This window comes from Pseudophryne corroboree, chromosome 12 (genome assembly GCF_028390025.1).
Source record: "Pseudophryne corroboree isolate aPseCor3 chromosome 12, aPseCor3.hap2, whole genome shotgun sequence".
NCBI lineage: Eukaryota > Metazoa > Chordata > Amphibia > Anura > Myobatrachidae > Pseudophryne > Pseudophryne corroboree.
Window position 1 is genome coordinate 81,227,305 of NC_086455.1, and position 16,953 is coordinate 81,244,257.

Genomic DNA, 16,953 nt, shown 5'->3' on the forward strand with positions numbered 1-16,953 from the left:
CATAGGGGGAGGAGCCAGTGCACACCACCTGATCCTAAAGCTTTTACTTTTGTGCCCTGTCTCCTGCGGAGCCGCTATTCCCCATGGTCCTGACGGAGTCCCCAGCATCCACTTAGGACGTCAGAGAAAATATAATACATACTTGGCTACTTTTGAAAAACCGTATCGGGGAGATAGTGGAAGTACAGACGTGTACTGCTACATCTGAGAGGCATGTCATAATAAGGACTTGCATCCAAATGTAAATGAGCCTTGTGGCTGGAGACTCTGGTGGCCACATGGTTAATGGCGGCCATGGCACGTAAGGGGTTAACCCTTAACTGACTGGCGCCATTTTAAGGACAATAGGCGCTTGGCGCCACTGTTAAATGTACTTACGGCGCCAGGCGCGGACTGTTAAAAATTGTGTTTAATGATGTGTTTTAACTAGAGATGAGCGGGTTCGGTTTTACTCGGGTATTTCGGGTTTTGCTTATTGGCTATCCAAAACACGCGACATCCGTGATCCAATAAGATGCTGTTTCGAGCCCCGAGTAAAACTGAACCCGCACATCTCTAGTTTTAACATGCCATATGTAGTGCTCTGTGCACAGTTGTAGGATTTCAAGCTTAAATGTATTTATATTTAAGATGTGGTCACATATTTTAAAAGGGAAAAATGCACTTACTATATATGACTGAATAACTACCTTCTGTGACTAGGAAATGGGATGCTAATTGCCCTCTCCTAGCAGATCGGGTGAATGACAAAACCTTTTTGATGTTGGACAGTGCCCGGCAGGTAAATGCTGGGAGTGTGAATATGTAAAGTGGTATGGATTGGTATGGGTTTGGAACCTCTATTTGTTTATGTAGCTGGTTTGATTGATATACGATTCCTGAATGGTATATGCAGAAAAAGGATGCGGAACATTTGTTTGGGAAATCAAATACAAACCGTATTTTGAAGCTACGTGATAAATGTATCAATGGTGAAGTGTAAACTGCCAGGTGGTAAGGAATGAAGTTTAAATGACACCAAACTTTGTGTGTGACAGGAAGGAGGAAATTGCTGCATGTACTTATATCCTTTTAAAATGTAATTAATTTATATTTTGTAAGATATCCTGATTGAATGGAAAGGACTCGGGGGGTGGGGGGGTGGATTGTGGTTATACTGTATAAAAAGAGGAGGCCTGTGAGCTTCAGAGGTGTATTATACCAACTACTTTCTGCTGTAAACATCTGCTGTATTGCAGAGTTCTTTCCAGAACTATTTTTGGGCAAATAAAGATCTTCTGCCTCCAGACGACCGCTTCATCTTGTGACCTGCAGGGCTAGGCGAAACCTAGCTCCGTTTTCCGGCTGTCCAGGGTGCACCCAGCATCTCCAAGCTCCGCCTTCCGCCTGCTACCGTACTGTGTTTCGGCAAGCAACGATTGGGGGATTCATCAACACCACACAGGAGTGCTAAGACAGCGTGTCGATGCATACAGAGCAGAACCGTGGTTCCAGACGCCACGGCAGGGTAGGAGTCTGGTGGTGGCAGCGTAGTACCTGCCCACTGCGCAGTGGGTGGAGTCAGTAACAGGCGGTCACTGACAGAAAGCGGGAATCCCCTAATTGGCCAGGCCCCGTGTGACCTAAAACTCCATTCTGTGACTGGGGACGGGACGGGAAGCGGTGAGGACTCTCGTACGGGACTGTCAAGTCACAAGCCCCAAAGCAGTTAGTAGGACCTACAGGACTTGATAATGAAAAGACACAGATACTTTTCAGTGCTTGCTATTGTATTGTTCTTTTTACAAGTGTTTCCATATATGGGGCCACAAGAAATCGGATTTAAAAATGCATGTAGCCAATAGGGATCACTAGGCAGAATTTAATTTTCTATCGTGTCTGATCTCCCGTCTAATGTGAAATGGAGAGTGGTGGGGGTTAGGGGGTGGTATTTAATTGTGCTTTTTTTTTGTATCAGGCACATTGCGCAGTGAGCTGAAATGACAGCACTAGCATCTGATCAAGCCCAAATGGAGAAAATTGAATAGCTCAGTTGGGCGCCATCTACTGTGTTGGAAGAAGAAAAATGGGCAAGTGTAAGGAACTGAGCGACTTTGGCAATATTGTGATGGCTAAATGACTGGTTCAGAGCAATTCCAAATGGCAGGTCTTCTGTAATATTATAAGTAAAGTGTCTTCAATGGTTACATATACCAGAAACATATTTTTGTGGTAAGCGAAACAAAACTCCATCCTCAGACATAATCAATATGTGATATGAATTCCTCTTAACATTTAATCCCCTTGCACTCATGAGAAGGGTACTCTTAGATCCCCCAGACCACAAACCAAGACAAGCACCCCCTCCCCACCTACCACCAGCAGCAGCTTCTAGTATTTAGGCATGAACTCTCCAAGCTCTAGGTATTTCCCGCAAGATAAAAAAAAAAAAGAAGAAAAAAAAAAAAAAGAGAAGAACAACGAATAAAAAACTTGAGATAAAATGTTTTACTAATTGCAGAATACTAATCTGTGGCACTGCCCCATTGCATGTTTTTTTTCATGTATTTTTCAACTATGCATGTACAGACAAACAGAAATGAAATACAAAATAATCAAAACACAAAACGGGACTAGAGCATATAATAAAATATGTAAATAAAACACCTTTCAGACACAAGTCTAAAACGCGCGTTTCTGCTCGTTAACATGCATCACCCCAGGTCTGGTTTATGGCTGTGTCTACCACAGTTGACAGTCCCGGGTCTATGAACCTGCGCCCTATAAGGCTTTTCTCGCAACCCAGGTAGATGACCCAGCTTAAGTCTTGATGATCCAGGTCATGCCTACAAGTAATTGATTGCCGGGGACAGAAGCGCTTGGAGATGACAGCGTCTCTAAGTACCCAATGAATGCTGGAAGGCACAGTTCGCTGGAAGAAATGGGTGTGAAGGGTGACTACTGTGTGTGAAAGGGGTAGCCCCAGCTACAATCCGTGCTCTGTGTCCCAGGTGCGAGCCATATGAAGGGGTCTGGAGCACTTAAGATTGATCCGGTATCATAAACTGGCAGATGGGATGCCAGTTGTCGGCATAGTGACAGTGGTATCCCGTCTGCCGGAATTTCGTCAGCGAGTCCCCTCGTGGCTCGCCACTTGGTTGGTGGTGTAGTGCTGTCATACTCGGGAAGTATCAGGGATATCTTAAGAGAAAGATTGAAATCCATTTCTTATTCTTGGCCACTCTGACACTGGTTCCATCAAGCCATATATTCACTATCATAGCTTTAAACATTACTGCTGGTGTCACCTTATTTTCACTAGTTTTTATATTGTGTGTATTGTAACAAATACACCTTTTATAGAATTTTAGGACAATTTTTTGTCTGCATCTCTCAAATGTTTCCAAACGCCTTTGTCAAAGTCAGAAAAATATCACTATGCACACTGCCATATTTGCACCTCATGCGAGCTCCCGCTGCGCGTGCAAGAGCTCTCCCGTGCGTGCGCATACTCACCTTCGCGTGCACCCGCCGGCGCACGATATGCGGATTTACGGTAGAGTTTGTATGCGTCTAGCGGGCGACTCAATCGATATATATTTTAACTGTAGAACGTATTTTGTAGATCATGGTCCCTTTGATAGATTCTGAAAGTTTAGTTAATATAGCATGTTCATGGACAAAGAGATCCCTCTTTGTTTGATACGAAGGGTCAGACATGATTCATACAGTGGTGTTTAGTATCCATCGGAAGAGTATTTAATTAGCAATATTCCGGTGTTGGTTTGAAGCGGATTAATCGCTCGTGCGAATAGTTATGGACATAAGAAGTTTGTCCATTTACTATTATTTGCACTTACTTATCCATGCGGCGGGAAACCTAGTTTCCCACCCACCTGAGCAGTTGGAAGTAGACACACCCCACCTGTATGAATCAACCTATGACCTCTTGTTATAATGTGAAGACGAATTCCTGTGTCCAATGAACAATGAGATTGTAGGGACCATTGAATTGTATTGTGTGTGGGGCATAAATAGACAAGCCGATCATATCCAGCTCTCACTCTTCAACGGTTCTCATTGCTGATAATCGGGAGCTGGATATCCAGAGGCGCATGCGATCGTTCCCCTTTGTGCGTAAGTTTTCTCCGCAATCATATTGTCTTTCTTGTTGTTGTGAGCCATATCTCTCTCTCTCTCTTCTCTTTCTCTCTCGTTTCTCTTATATAGTTATTGTACTGATATTGTATTTCCTGTGTAGTTATCTGGTTAGTTAGTCTATGTTATATTGGTAGTGTATGACTTGTATTGTATTATTCTTTTGCAAGTATAACATTCTTATAAGGCGTTAGACCCTAAGCCCGGTATTTGTGTATTTCTTATAGTGTTAAGTATTCTCAGAGCGTCGGAGACTCCCGAACAGCTTTAAGTTAATAGGTTACATTGTGTTGCATCTACACCCCACCATTACACCAAGGTTTACTGCATATTACATTGTTTATGGTTTAGATAGAAAGGTTTTACACTGTGAGCGTCTGCGCCGCTGGTGATCTCCTCGTGGTCCCGAGCGTCCGCTACGCTGATAGCGTATCATTACGTTAGTCGGCAGCCAATAGCGTGCCTGCCTGTGATCTCTTGGCCGTGAGCGAACGTGACGCTTGAGCGTCTCGACTACGGCTAAGCGATTGTTACGCAACGTGCGTACCCTTACGGTATTCCATACGTTAATAGCGTACAGTGTTCTTAGACCTCTTAAAGGGTTTTAAGTAAGATAAATATTTAGCTTTATCAATTGGCGGCTCGTCCGTCCTTCACATATCTATACTAGGTAATTTCAGCAGACATTATCCATCAGCAAAGGGCGGGAGATCATATTCCTCGCAGTGCTGTCTGGATAAGCGTCTGCTTTGCTTAGTAAAGGGTGCTGAGGGAATCCGGAACCGGAGGTAAGAACAACACGCTAGTGTCTTTTAAAACTGTTTATTTCTGTCTTGCGTACGCATATATCTGCATTTCTTTTCATTTGTGTATTTTCATATATCACTCTCCTGTTTGCCATTTTATAAATTGATAAACGTGCTAAGAGAGATTTGTCGCTATTTCATAGTTAAAGTATAAAGGTAATACATTAAGGGATAAATTGCAAAGCACGCACGCAGCTCTACCTAAAGATACAAGGAGAGATTGGTGTGGTGTTCGGTAGATGATCGAGGATCATCTACATTGATAAACGTGAAAAATTGTGTTACGGTGGATATTTGCTTTGTGTAGTGTACACGTGTCTCTAACAAAGGGTGAGACTCGCGTACGCAACTCAAAGGCCGACGCACGCAGCGTATATTACGCAACGTAGCGTCCGGGTACGCCCACGTAACTCAAATCACACGCTAGTGTTATTGTAACAGGCGAAAAGGTGGCAACGCGATTAATAGCGCAAATCTATTTTAGTGTCCGAAATTTAGACTAACAGATCCCTCTCCAAATTTACAACACATCTGGTCTAAAGGAAAGAAAATTTCTGCGCAGAAATAGAAATAGAAACAAAAGTGTACATGTGGTGAGTGAGTGTTTGCATATATAAGTTTATACAATTTTTTTTTTTGAGGTTGAACCACAAGAAGTCGAGTTCTCGCAGGGTACATACATGTAAGTGACGTGCATGGTGGCAAGGGAGGCATCCTTTGTTAAACATAAAATCTGAGCATTAGAGTATAGCAGACCAGGAGGTCTATTGTAGCACAGACCAGGAGGTCCGGAATTGACCAGGAGGTCCAGGTACAGCAGACAAGGAAGTCCACTATAAATAGAGAAAAGAGCACAACCCAGGGGGTTGGTGCAGAACCCATATAGGCCATTAAAGCTCATGCTGAAGGAATTCGCAGCCGCAATTTTCGATTCCACTGGTCGCTCCGCACATAAGATTAGTTGCTTATGTGCTGAACGATTGTACCGCACGTAATTGTGTGCATTAGTTAATCTGACCAGTACCATTTGTGTACGAAACGGGTCATAAACACTATTTGTACATTCTGACGTGATTTGTGCAATTTTTTATTTTCTAAAGGGAAGTTCGCTGGTCACTCAGGAATTATCCAACAACCAACAGTTACTGGAAAGGGTTAATGCTCTGCGGATCACACTCACATGTTCCAGTAAACGAAGGTTCATAGGGGCCCTGGGTCGAGTACGCCAGCACTAGGGCAGTGTGTAGGTCGTATTGGTCGGCGTGGGCGAGTGAGTGGGGTACTCGGTAAACTGCCACCGTCAGCCTATCTTGAACATTTTGGTTTTGTAAGGGTTCGCTGAAGACCCTGATTGAAGGTCAGAGGTGGTGAAAGCAACACCTACAGGTATGGGGGCCAATTGTTCAGGTAGGGGGCGATCAACCTCGGTTCGGGTTGATTCAGTAAACCGACCAATCGGGTCGGCAAGGTACGTAATGTGTGAAAAATACGGTTCACACACAGAGGTTTTATGTGATGAATGGGAGAGAATGACGGTACAAGACGGGGAGAAGTTCCCAAGAGTAGGCAGCTTTAGCCCAGAAGTGTTACAAAATTTAAGGAGGAGGATATGTCTCATTAAATCAACAAAGAGACGAATCAAACATTATGATTATTTGCAGTTATGGCAACAGGAGGGTGAAATACAGAGAGGATTGGCTCAGGCGGCGGGATCTAATCCTATCAGGAAACTGATAGCCACGGCCCCGCCGCCACCATACATATCAGGAGAGAAATTGGTTGCGGAGAATGACGCATTAGGGTGTAACAAACAAACACTTAGCAACTGTGTAAATGTTAATAAGTTAACCAATGCAAGTATTAACCCGTGCAAGTTGTACCCTGTTTTGAACTTTCCCCAGGAGTGTGATCAAGAGGACGAATCGGCAACAATATCGGCGCTCTCTCTAGCAGCCACCATATCAGAAACAACAGTAGGCACGGCCCAACCCTTAAGATTAGTAACAAAGGCCCCTAGCGGAGGGACAGGTGAGGTCGTATCTACGGGTAAGTACGGCACCATACACTATGCTGAAACCATTTCACCACAGGCTGTAGAATCTACACAGGACGATGTTATTATTAAACTTGCTCCCGTTAGGGTAAACGCAGTTCCCAATGGGAAAACGGACACCACAGGAGTCACTCCTATCAGAAACATTGCCATGTACAGCCCGTTTTCTAGAATGGAATTAAGAACCATAGTGTCTGAATTCCCTGACCCTAGGAAAGACTTAGTTGCTAGCCAGAAATACATCAGAGACCTAGGGAACACTTTAGAGCCCAATAACAAAGACTGGCAGGTATTGCTGAGGGCTTGTTTACCCTCCAATGTCGACTCGGCTCAATTTTTAGCTGACTGTGGATTGGATCAGGATGTACCTCTTACAGATGTGTACAACAAAGACAATGTAAAAAGGATAAGTTTACAGTTAAAGGAGTATTTTCCAGCTGTAGTTAAATGGAACAAGATTTTCTCCATTAAACAAAAAGAGTCAGAAACAGCTGCAGAGTATTTTCACAGGGCATTACTAGATATGGCAAAATACACAGGCATAGAGGACATTAAAACAAACATAAACCATCGAGAAGTAGCAGTATCTGTACTAATGGATGGTTTAAAAGAGGCATTAAAGACAAGGGTACAGACCACGCAACCATGTTGGCGAGGTCTGTCGGTGGCTACTTTGAGAGAGGCAGCTGTGGATCACGATCGGAATATCACCAGACACAGGGAGTCACAAAGTGATAAGTTAATGGCCGTAAGTATACAGGCCCTGACCACAAGGCAGCCTTTGTATAGATCACCAAACCCTGTGGGTAAGTCAAATGTGGTAACCTGTTATTCCTGTCATAGAGAGGGACACTTTGCACGAGACTGTAAATCGAGAAACATACAAAAGTCTTATCAACCCCCTAGACAACGACACGACATTGGGAGCAGGGTCCGCAGAAACGGAGTTATGAGCCACATGCAGGGGAAACAAAAAGATACCCCCCGAACAGAGACTGGCAAGCCTCTGGTAGTTCCCATTTAACCCCTTCACAAGTAGTTGCTGCCAGCGGGATTTAGGGAGGTCACCATACCCAATAAGGGTGTGGCCATACCTGTAATCTGCAGCCAGTAAAATTGATTGCAAGTCTTGGAAGTGAACCCGAAATTGCAATTAATGTAGCTGGTAAATCATTAAACTTTCTTGTAGATACGGGGGCGGCCAAATCAGTGATAAATTCGACAGTGGGCATGAGAACCACTGGTAAGACAATCCCAGCCATAGGAGTAACGGGAGTAGTCCAGCACTACCCTGTTAGCAAACCAGCCGAGATTACAGTAGGGCCTTTACATACCAAGCATTCCTTTTTGCTGGCTGCATCGGCACCGACAAATCTCCTGGGAAGAGACTTATTGTGTAAAATGGGGTGCGTCATTTATTGTACTCCTGAAGGTGTATTCTTGGACATACCTGAGAATCACGCTCAGGAAGTGCGAGACATGTTAGACTCCCCATCAAAATTAATGTCACATACCATTATGACAAATAGGACTCCATCCCAAGTAGAAGAAATGACATCCCAGATACCAGAGTCACTTTGGACTAAAGATGGACAGGACACTGGATTAATGGCAAACGTAGCTCCGGTAGTTGTACAAGTAAAAGATGGTAGGATAGCTCCAAAAATCCCACAGTACCCTCTGAAGCCAGAGGTGGAGTTAGGAGTGTATCCCGTAATAGAGCGCTTGCTACAACAGGGCATTCTGGTAAGAACATCCAGCACTGCCAATAGTCCCATCTTCCCTGTGAAAAAGAGTGGGGGGAGGGGTTACCGGCTAGTGCAGGATCTAAGGGGGATTAACAAAATAGTTGAGAGTCAGTTCCCCGTAGTGCCAAATCCAGCTGTCATCCTTATGCAAATCCCTCCCACTGCGAAATTTTTCACTGTTATTGACCTCTGCTCCGCTTTCTTTTCGGTACCCCTGCATCCTGACAGCCAATATTTGTTTGCATTTACATACAGAGGAGTCCAATACACATGGACTCGATTACCACAAGGTTTCATAGACCGTCCAAGTATATTTTCCCAGGCTTTGCATGATTGTTTACAGTCTTTCCAACCAGAGAGTGGATCAGTATTGATACAGTACGTGGATGATTTACTACTGTGTTCTGATTCAGTGGAAGCATCCCTGAAGGATATGAAACAGCTCCTGTTTCATCTTTCAGACACAGGACACAAGGTTTCCAAAGACAAGTTACAATTATGCCAAACTAAAGTAAAATATTTGGGACACTGTCTAACACAAGGACTGAGACACCTGACCGCTGATAGAATTCAAGCAATTAGAGACATGACTCTGCCACAAACCCAGCAACAGATCAGAACGTTTTTAGGAATGTGTGGGTATTGCCGTAACTGGATCCCAGGGTTTTCCATTCTAGCGTTACCTTTGCAGGAGATGGTCTCCTCAAACAAACCGGATCGGATTTCGCATACAGACGAGTCCGAGATGGCATTTGAGAAACTTAAACAGTGCCTAACACAGGCGCCAGCATTAGGTATGCCAGACTATGGGAAACCCTTTGAGCTGTACGGAACACAAAGTGCTGGTTGCGCGGCAGGCGTCCTAACCCAAAAGCACGGTGATGCCAGCAGGCCAGTAGCATACTACAGCGCTCAGCTAGATACGGTAGCGCGATCCCTCCCCACATGCTTGCGAAGCGTTGCTGCGATAGCATTGCTAGTAACGAAAAGCGAAGATGTAGTGCTAGGTCACAACCTCACAATTCATACACCACATGCAGTGTCAGCCTTGCTAAATTCTGCCCAAACCAGGCACGTCTCATCAGCGCGATTTACAAGATGGGAATTGGCACTAATGGCCCCCGTAAACATCACCATAAGGAGATGCAGTGCATTAAATCCTGCAACATATCTCCCAGGTGTGCCTGGACAGGCACAAAGGATGGAGGATGAGAGTGGTGGGGAAGGAGAATTTAATACAAAGGAGGACACACATGATTGTATGGAATATTTGACCCAAAATTTCACGGCAAGGCCTGACATCAGTGACAACCCACTAGAAGATGTAGACTTTACTTTCTACACTGACGGTAGTCGTCACAGACAGTCAGACTCGGGAGACTTGTGTACTGGATACGCAGTCGTAGATGACCAAGGCACCATAGAAGCAGAACCGCTAGGCCCACCTCACTCAGCCCAGGTTGCTGAACTGGTCGCCCTAACCAGAGCATATGAATTGGCTAAGGGCAAGTCAGCCAATATCTACACCGACTCTAGATACGCTTTCGGGGTAGTCCATGATTTTGGAGCCCTATGGCGCCTCAGAAATTTCATGACGGCAGCTGGCCCACCGGTAGCGCATGCAGCTCACATAAAAAGGCTTCTAACAGCGATACAGGAACCCGACAGAGTGGCTGTTATCAAGTGTAAAGCACACACATATAGCCAGGACCCAGTATCACTTGGTAACAGCCGAGCAGACGAAGCTGCTAAGTTAGCAGCCGGTACCCCCAGACAGACAGACACCACACAATTGATGGTATTCAGTACCATCAACACACAGAAGTTGTGTGAGATGCAAAATTTGTGTTCCACACAGGAAAAGGCAGTCTGGAAGGCAAAAGGATATGGCCAGGAGTCCTCAGGACTCTGGACGGATGGACAAGGTAAACCAGTGGCCCCCAGAGCATATCTTCCATGTTTAGCTGAGGCAGCACATGGGCTGACTCATCTGGGCAAGGAGGGAATGTGTAAGTTGGTAAGAGCATATTGGTGCGCCCCAGGATTTTCATCCCATGCAGGTAAGAGAGCAATGTCATGCCTTACCTGTTTGAGAAAGAATATCGGAAAGGCAATACCAACAGAACCATCTCATATCCCACCTACAGGCAGACCTTTTCAGGTAATACAGATTGACTTTATTCAATTACCCCCTTGTCGAAATTTGAAATATGTACTTGTTTGTATAGATGTGTTCTCAAATTGGGTCGAAGCATTTCCTGCGGCCACAAATACCGCTATGTTCACTGCTAAGAAAATTGTGCAGGAATTTGTATGTAGATATGGTATCCCTAGAATAATTGAAAGTGATAGGGGTACCCATTTTACAGGTGATGTCTTTCAAGGAATGTGTAAGTTGATGGGAATTGATAGCAAGCTGCACACTCCATACCGTCCACAGGCGAGTGCGAAGGTGGAAAGAGTGAACAGCACTATTAAAAATAAACTGAGCAAAGTTATGGCAGAAACAGGATTGACATGGCCAGAAGCTTTACCCATTGTACTATACAGCATCAGAACCACTCCCAGGTCCCCTCTTAATCTGTCTCCCTTTGAAATCTTGTTTGGTCGACAACCGCATGTTATGATTAACCCTCAGGATGATTTGAAGTGTAACAATGAAGTGACTGTAAAATATTTGATTAACATGAGTAAACAGCTAAGGAATCAAAATGATAATTTAAAGTTGGTGATTCCTGATTTACCAGATAGTAATTGTCATGACATTGAACCTGGGGATTATGTAATGATACGGAATTTTCTACGCTCAGGTTGCCTTATTGACAGATGGGAAGGACCATACCAAGTCTTATTGACTAGCACTACAGCATTGAAGGTTGCCGAGAGAGAGACTTGGGTTCATTCGTCCCATTGTAAGAAGGTTGCTGATCCAGAGAGGTCCCGTGATAAGGAACAGACGGTAGAGGAAGTTGTATCACTGGAGTGTCTGTTCCAGGAGGACTGAGGCGGCACCCGAGCATTGAAAATCACAAGATCGAAAACAGTTGTCGATTCCCTGTTCCCTTTTATTGTTTTTCTCCACTTCCCATCCCCTCTCCCTCAACTATTTTTTTCCCCCTTCTCATTCTTCTCCGTTTCCTCCTACAAGATGGACTTGCCTCAAGAGACTGTGATCCGGATTTTCCTGTTGACCATGATGTTGACCAGAGCAGTCTGTTCCGGCGAGAGTACCATGGAGGTCGAGAGAGGTTCTGGAATGGGTTCTGATGACGGAGATGGAGGCGTAGTTTTCCAAGAACAACATAATCAACAAGCAAAGGCGAGTATCAGAAAACGATCCGATAACATAGACCATAGAAGGAATTGTGAAGGATTGTTAGCTGAAGAAAACTGTATCTGTAGGCTCTGTGACAATGTAGTTGAGGATGGGTGCATCAAGAAATGCCAATCCAGTTTTAATATCCACATGGACCGGCATCCCTTGAGTGACTATCACTCCTTAGTGGGTAGTGTGTTAAATCAAACAGATTGTTGGGTATGTTCTCAAGTACCTCAAGGTCATAGCAAATCAGGACTAGTACCTTTTCCTTTAACGGTAGGGGAGGTACTTGAGCTAAAAGGGTGGGAGACCGGTGGACAGGAGGTTTAATATCTCCAGTCCTCCTAGTTTGAAGCTCCACCAATACCATGTGGATAGATCCCTAATATGTTTTAACATTTCCAACCCCCGAAAGCCGGGAAATTGGGAAGTGTCATGGAGTAACCAAACCATGACCTTTTCATATAGAGCAGATAGAATGCCAACAGATACAGAACTTATACGCCACATAGCTGGTAATGGAAAATATTTCCGATATAGGTATACCCTAGGAAGTAGGATTACGAGAGTTGGAGAGGTATCACCAGGATACTGTGCACATATCGTACAAACTGATACGTGTACTAGACAGATGGGAGAATTAGGGTTAGGAGATTTCACATGGAAGATGTGTAATATGGTTATGTCCTACTCCGTCCCATATGTTCTCCCCGATGATGCATATTTCATATGCGGGAGGAAGGCGTATAAGTGGCTTGCCCCAAACTCTGAAGGATTGTGTTATATTGGAAAAGTACTGCCTGAGGTAATGACTGTATCACATGCCAAAATGAAAGATATACACCGTGTTGCCCAAGCTCCTTATACTCACACTCATTACGAGCACGTAGTTAAACGGCACCTGAAAGAAAGAACAGAGCATCCGGCCTCTGACATGATCCATGAATCCACCGGGATTCAGGTTCTACTCGCGTTAGACATCACTCGCACCGCCAGAGGAGTGTTGAATTATAAATACATATCTGCGCTCGCAAATTTGTTAGACAATATCACAGAAATGTATGATGACACGTTTAGGTATACTGGAAGAGAGCTTCAAGCTTATAAAACAGAACTGGTTCAGCATAGAATGGTTCTCAATTATCTCACGGCAGTGACCGGTGGATATTGTGTCACACTGGCAACGCAGTACGGCGTGAAATGCTGCACATATATAACGAATAGTACCGAGGATCCGGTCGAGGTCATAGACCAAAAGATGGACGATATTCTCCAATTAAAGTGGGAATTTCGCAGGAGACACAATCTCACCCTTGCTGCTGTGGGTAATGAGCCGACTGGTTGGGTGTCATGGTTGAACCCGCGAAATTGGTTCTCTGGTTTAGGAGAATGGGCTCAAGGAGTCATAATGGATGTAGGGAAGTTTCTCCTATGTATCTTAGGTGTTGTCATATCAATTGGCTTGATATTTAGATGCGGTCAGGCTTTAATGAAGTGCAAACGTAGTACCAGGGTAATGAGTAAATTGTAATTCCAATGGATTTGATTTATGACCCAACGGTAGAAACAATGATGTGATGAAAATGCGATTATACGGTCCGTTTCTTTCACCTGTTTTTCCGTTTTCTCCAAGGTAAAAAGACCCACTTGGACGAGAAATTTGACGAGCCTGTATACAGACAACAGATGGATTAAAGAAGAAGTTTTGACAACCTTATACACAGATATTTGATGAACTATGCCATAGACCCCCAGTTTCCCTAGAAATTTTAAAATTACGCTAGCCCAACACTTTTTGTAAGTCTATGGACATTGACAAAGCTTTTGCTCACACCTATTGGCAAAAGCCCAAAGAAGACTGCATTCAACAGACACCGAACAAGACTTCAACCGACAAATGTTCATTAACCTGACATAGAATACCACTGCATTTACCATAATTGTGTCTTATCTTCATCTCTACAACCTTCAGGTAATAACACACAGTCGATAGGGAATACCAGCACAGATATCAGCAATCACATATTCCCCCATTCATGTATCAACTAAAATGTGCTCCCCCATTTTTTGTTACAACCAAAAGCCGAAAAGAGCTCGGTAAAGTTTGACAGCCCATCCACAGACCCTTGATACGGGATAAGAAGGAATTCAAATGTATACTTCGCAATACCTCGAAGCTTGATCTAAAACACGTACGGCACGATGATACATGACCCCCCAAAACATGGATTCATACACACATGCTTCTGCTATCTCACTAGGTCATACCCTTTTCCTACCTTCTCCTCTCCTCCCCTACCCAACCATAGAAATATTTACACTTGACATATATTTTTCTCGTTTTGAAATGTTTTAGGAAGTGGCAGTTATTGTTGACTGCCAAAGGGTGGACTGTCAAAGTCAGAAAAATATCACTATGCACACTGCCATATTTGCACCTCATGCGAGCTCCCGCTGCGCGTGCAAGAGCTCTCCCGTGCGTGCGCATACTCGCCTTCGCGTGCACCCGCAGGCGCACGATATGCGGATTTACGGTAGAGTTTGTATGCGTCTAGCGGGCGACTCAATCGATATATATTTTAACTGTATAACGTATTTTGTAGATCATGGTCCCTTTGATAGATTCTGAAAGTTTAGTTAATATAGCATGTTCATGGACAAAGAGATCCCTCTTTGTTTGATACGAAGGGTCAGACATGATTCATACAGTGGTGTTTAGTATCCATCGGAAGAGTATTTAATTAGCAATATTCCGGTGTTGGTTTGAAGCGGATTAATCGCTCGTGCGAATAGTTATGGACATAAGAAGTTTATGTCCATTTACTATTATTTGCACTTACTTATCCATGCGGCGGGAAACCTAGTTTCCCACCCACCTGAGCAGTTGGAAGTAGACACAGCCCACCTGTATGAATCAACCTATGACCTCTTGTTATAATGTGAAGACGAATTCCTGTGTCCAATGAACAATGAGATTGTAGGGACCATTGAATTGTATTGTGTGTGGGGCATAAATAGACAAGCCGATCATATCCAGCTCTCACTCTTCAACGGTTCTCATTGCTGATAATCGGGAGCTGGATATCCAGAGGCGCATGCGATCGTTCCCCTTTGTGCGTAAGTTTTCTCCGCAATCATATTGTCTTTCTTGTTGTTGTGAGCCATATCTCTCTCTCTCTTCTCTTTCTCGCTCGTTTCTCTTATATAGTTATTGTACTGATATTGTATTTCCTGTGTAGTTATCTGGTTAGTTAGTCTATGTTATATTGGTAGTGTATGACTTGTATTGTATTATTCTTTTGCAAGTATAACATTCTTATAAGGCGTTAGACCCTAAGCCCGGTATTTGTGTATTTCATATAGTGTTAAGTATTCTCAGAGCGTCGGAGACTCCCGAACAGCTTTAAGTTAATAGGTTACATTGTGTTGCATCTACACCCCACCATTACACCAAGGTTTACTGCATATTACATTGTTTATGGTTTAGATAGAAAGGTTTTACACTGTGAGCGTCTGCGCCGCTGGTGATCTCCTCGTGGTCCCGAGCGTCCGCACGCTGATAGCGTATCATTACGTTAGTCGGCAGCCAATAGCGTGCCTGCCTGTGATCTCTTGGCCGTGAGCGAACGTGACGCTTGAGCGTCTCGACTACGGCTAAGCGATTGTTACGCAACGTGCGTACCCTTACGGTATTCCATACGTTAATAGCGTACAGTGTTCTTAGACCTCTTAAAGGGTTTTAAGTAAGATAATAAGAATTTACTTACCGATAATTCTATTTCTCATAGTCCGTAGTGGATGCTGGGGACTCCGTAAGGACCATGGGGAATAGCGGCTCCGCAGGAGACTGGGCACATCTAAAGAAAGCTTTAGGACTAACTGGTGTGCACTGGCTCCTCCCCCTATGACCCTCCTCCAAGCCTCAGTTAGGATACTGTGCCCGGACGAGCGTACACAATAAGGAAGGATTTTGAATCCCGGGTAAGACTCATACCAGCCACACCAATCACACCGTATAACTTGTGATCTGAACCCAGTTAACAGTATGATAACAGAGGAGCCTCTGAAAAGATGGCTCCCAACAATAATAACCCGATTTTTGTAACAATAACTATGTACAAGTATTGCAGACAATCCGCACTTGGGATGGGCGCCCAGCATCCACTACGGACTATGAGAAATAGAATTATCGGTAAGTAAATTCTTATTTTCTCTAACGTCCTAAGTGGATGCTGGGGACTCCGTAAGGACCATGGGGATTATACCAAAGCTCCCAAACGGGCGGGAGAGTGCGGATGACTCTGCAGCACCGAATGAGAGAACTCCAGGTCCTCCTCAGCCAGGGTATCAAATTTGTAGAATTTAGCAAACGTGTTTGCCCCTGACCAAGTAGCTGCTCGGCAAAGTTGTAAAGCCGAGACCCCTCGGGCAGCCGCCCAAGATGAGCCCACTTTCCTTGTGGAACGGGCTTTTACAGATTTTAGCTGTGGCAGGCCTGCCACAGAATGTGCAAGCTGAATTGTACTACAAATCCAACGAGCAATAGTCTGCTTAGAAGCAGGAGCACCCAGCTTGTTGGGTGCATACAGGATAAACAGCGAGTCAGATTTCCTGACTCCAGCCGTCCTGGAAATATTTTCAGGGCCCTGACAACATCCAGCAACTTGGATTCCTCAAAGTCCCTAGTAGCCGCAGGCACCACAATAGGTTGGTTCAGGTGAAAATGCTGGAACCACCTTAGGGAGAAACTGAGGACGAGTCCTCAATTCCGCCCTGTCCGAATGGAAAATCAGATAAGGGCTTTTACAGGAAAAAGCCGCCAATTCTGACACGCGCCTGGCCCAGGCCAGGGCCAACAGCATGACCACTTTCCATGTGAGATATTTTAAC

At 44.4% G+C, this 16,953-nt stretch overlaps 1 protein-coding gene and 1 long non-coding RNA gene across 2 annotated transcripts in view; one reads left to right on the forward strand and one right to left on the reverse strand.

Moving 5' to 3' along the window:
• LOC134980739 (uncharacterized) overlaps positions 1-2,712 on the forward strand; it is a 148,509-nt gene extending 145,797 nt beyond the window's left edge. The window contains exon 3 of the long non-coding RNA XR_010190467.1: positions 1,958-2,712. This is a non-coding gene — a long non-coding RNA (uncharacterized LOC134980739). The remainder of the gene's footprint in view (positions 1-1,957) is intronic.
• The window catches only part of HIF1A (hypoxia inducible factor 1 subunit alpha), a 155,334-nt gene that overhangs the window by 55,426 nt on the left and 82,955 nt on the right, over positions 1-16,953 (reverse strand). The window lies entirely within an intron of this gene.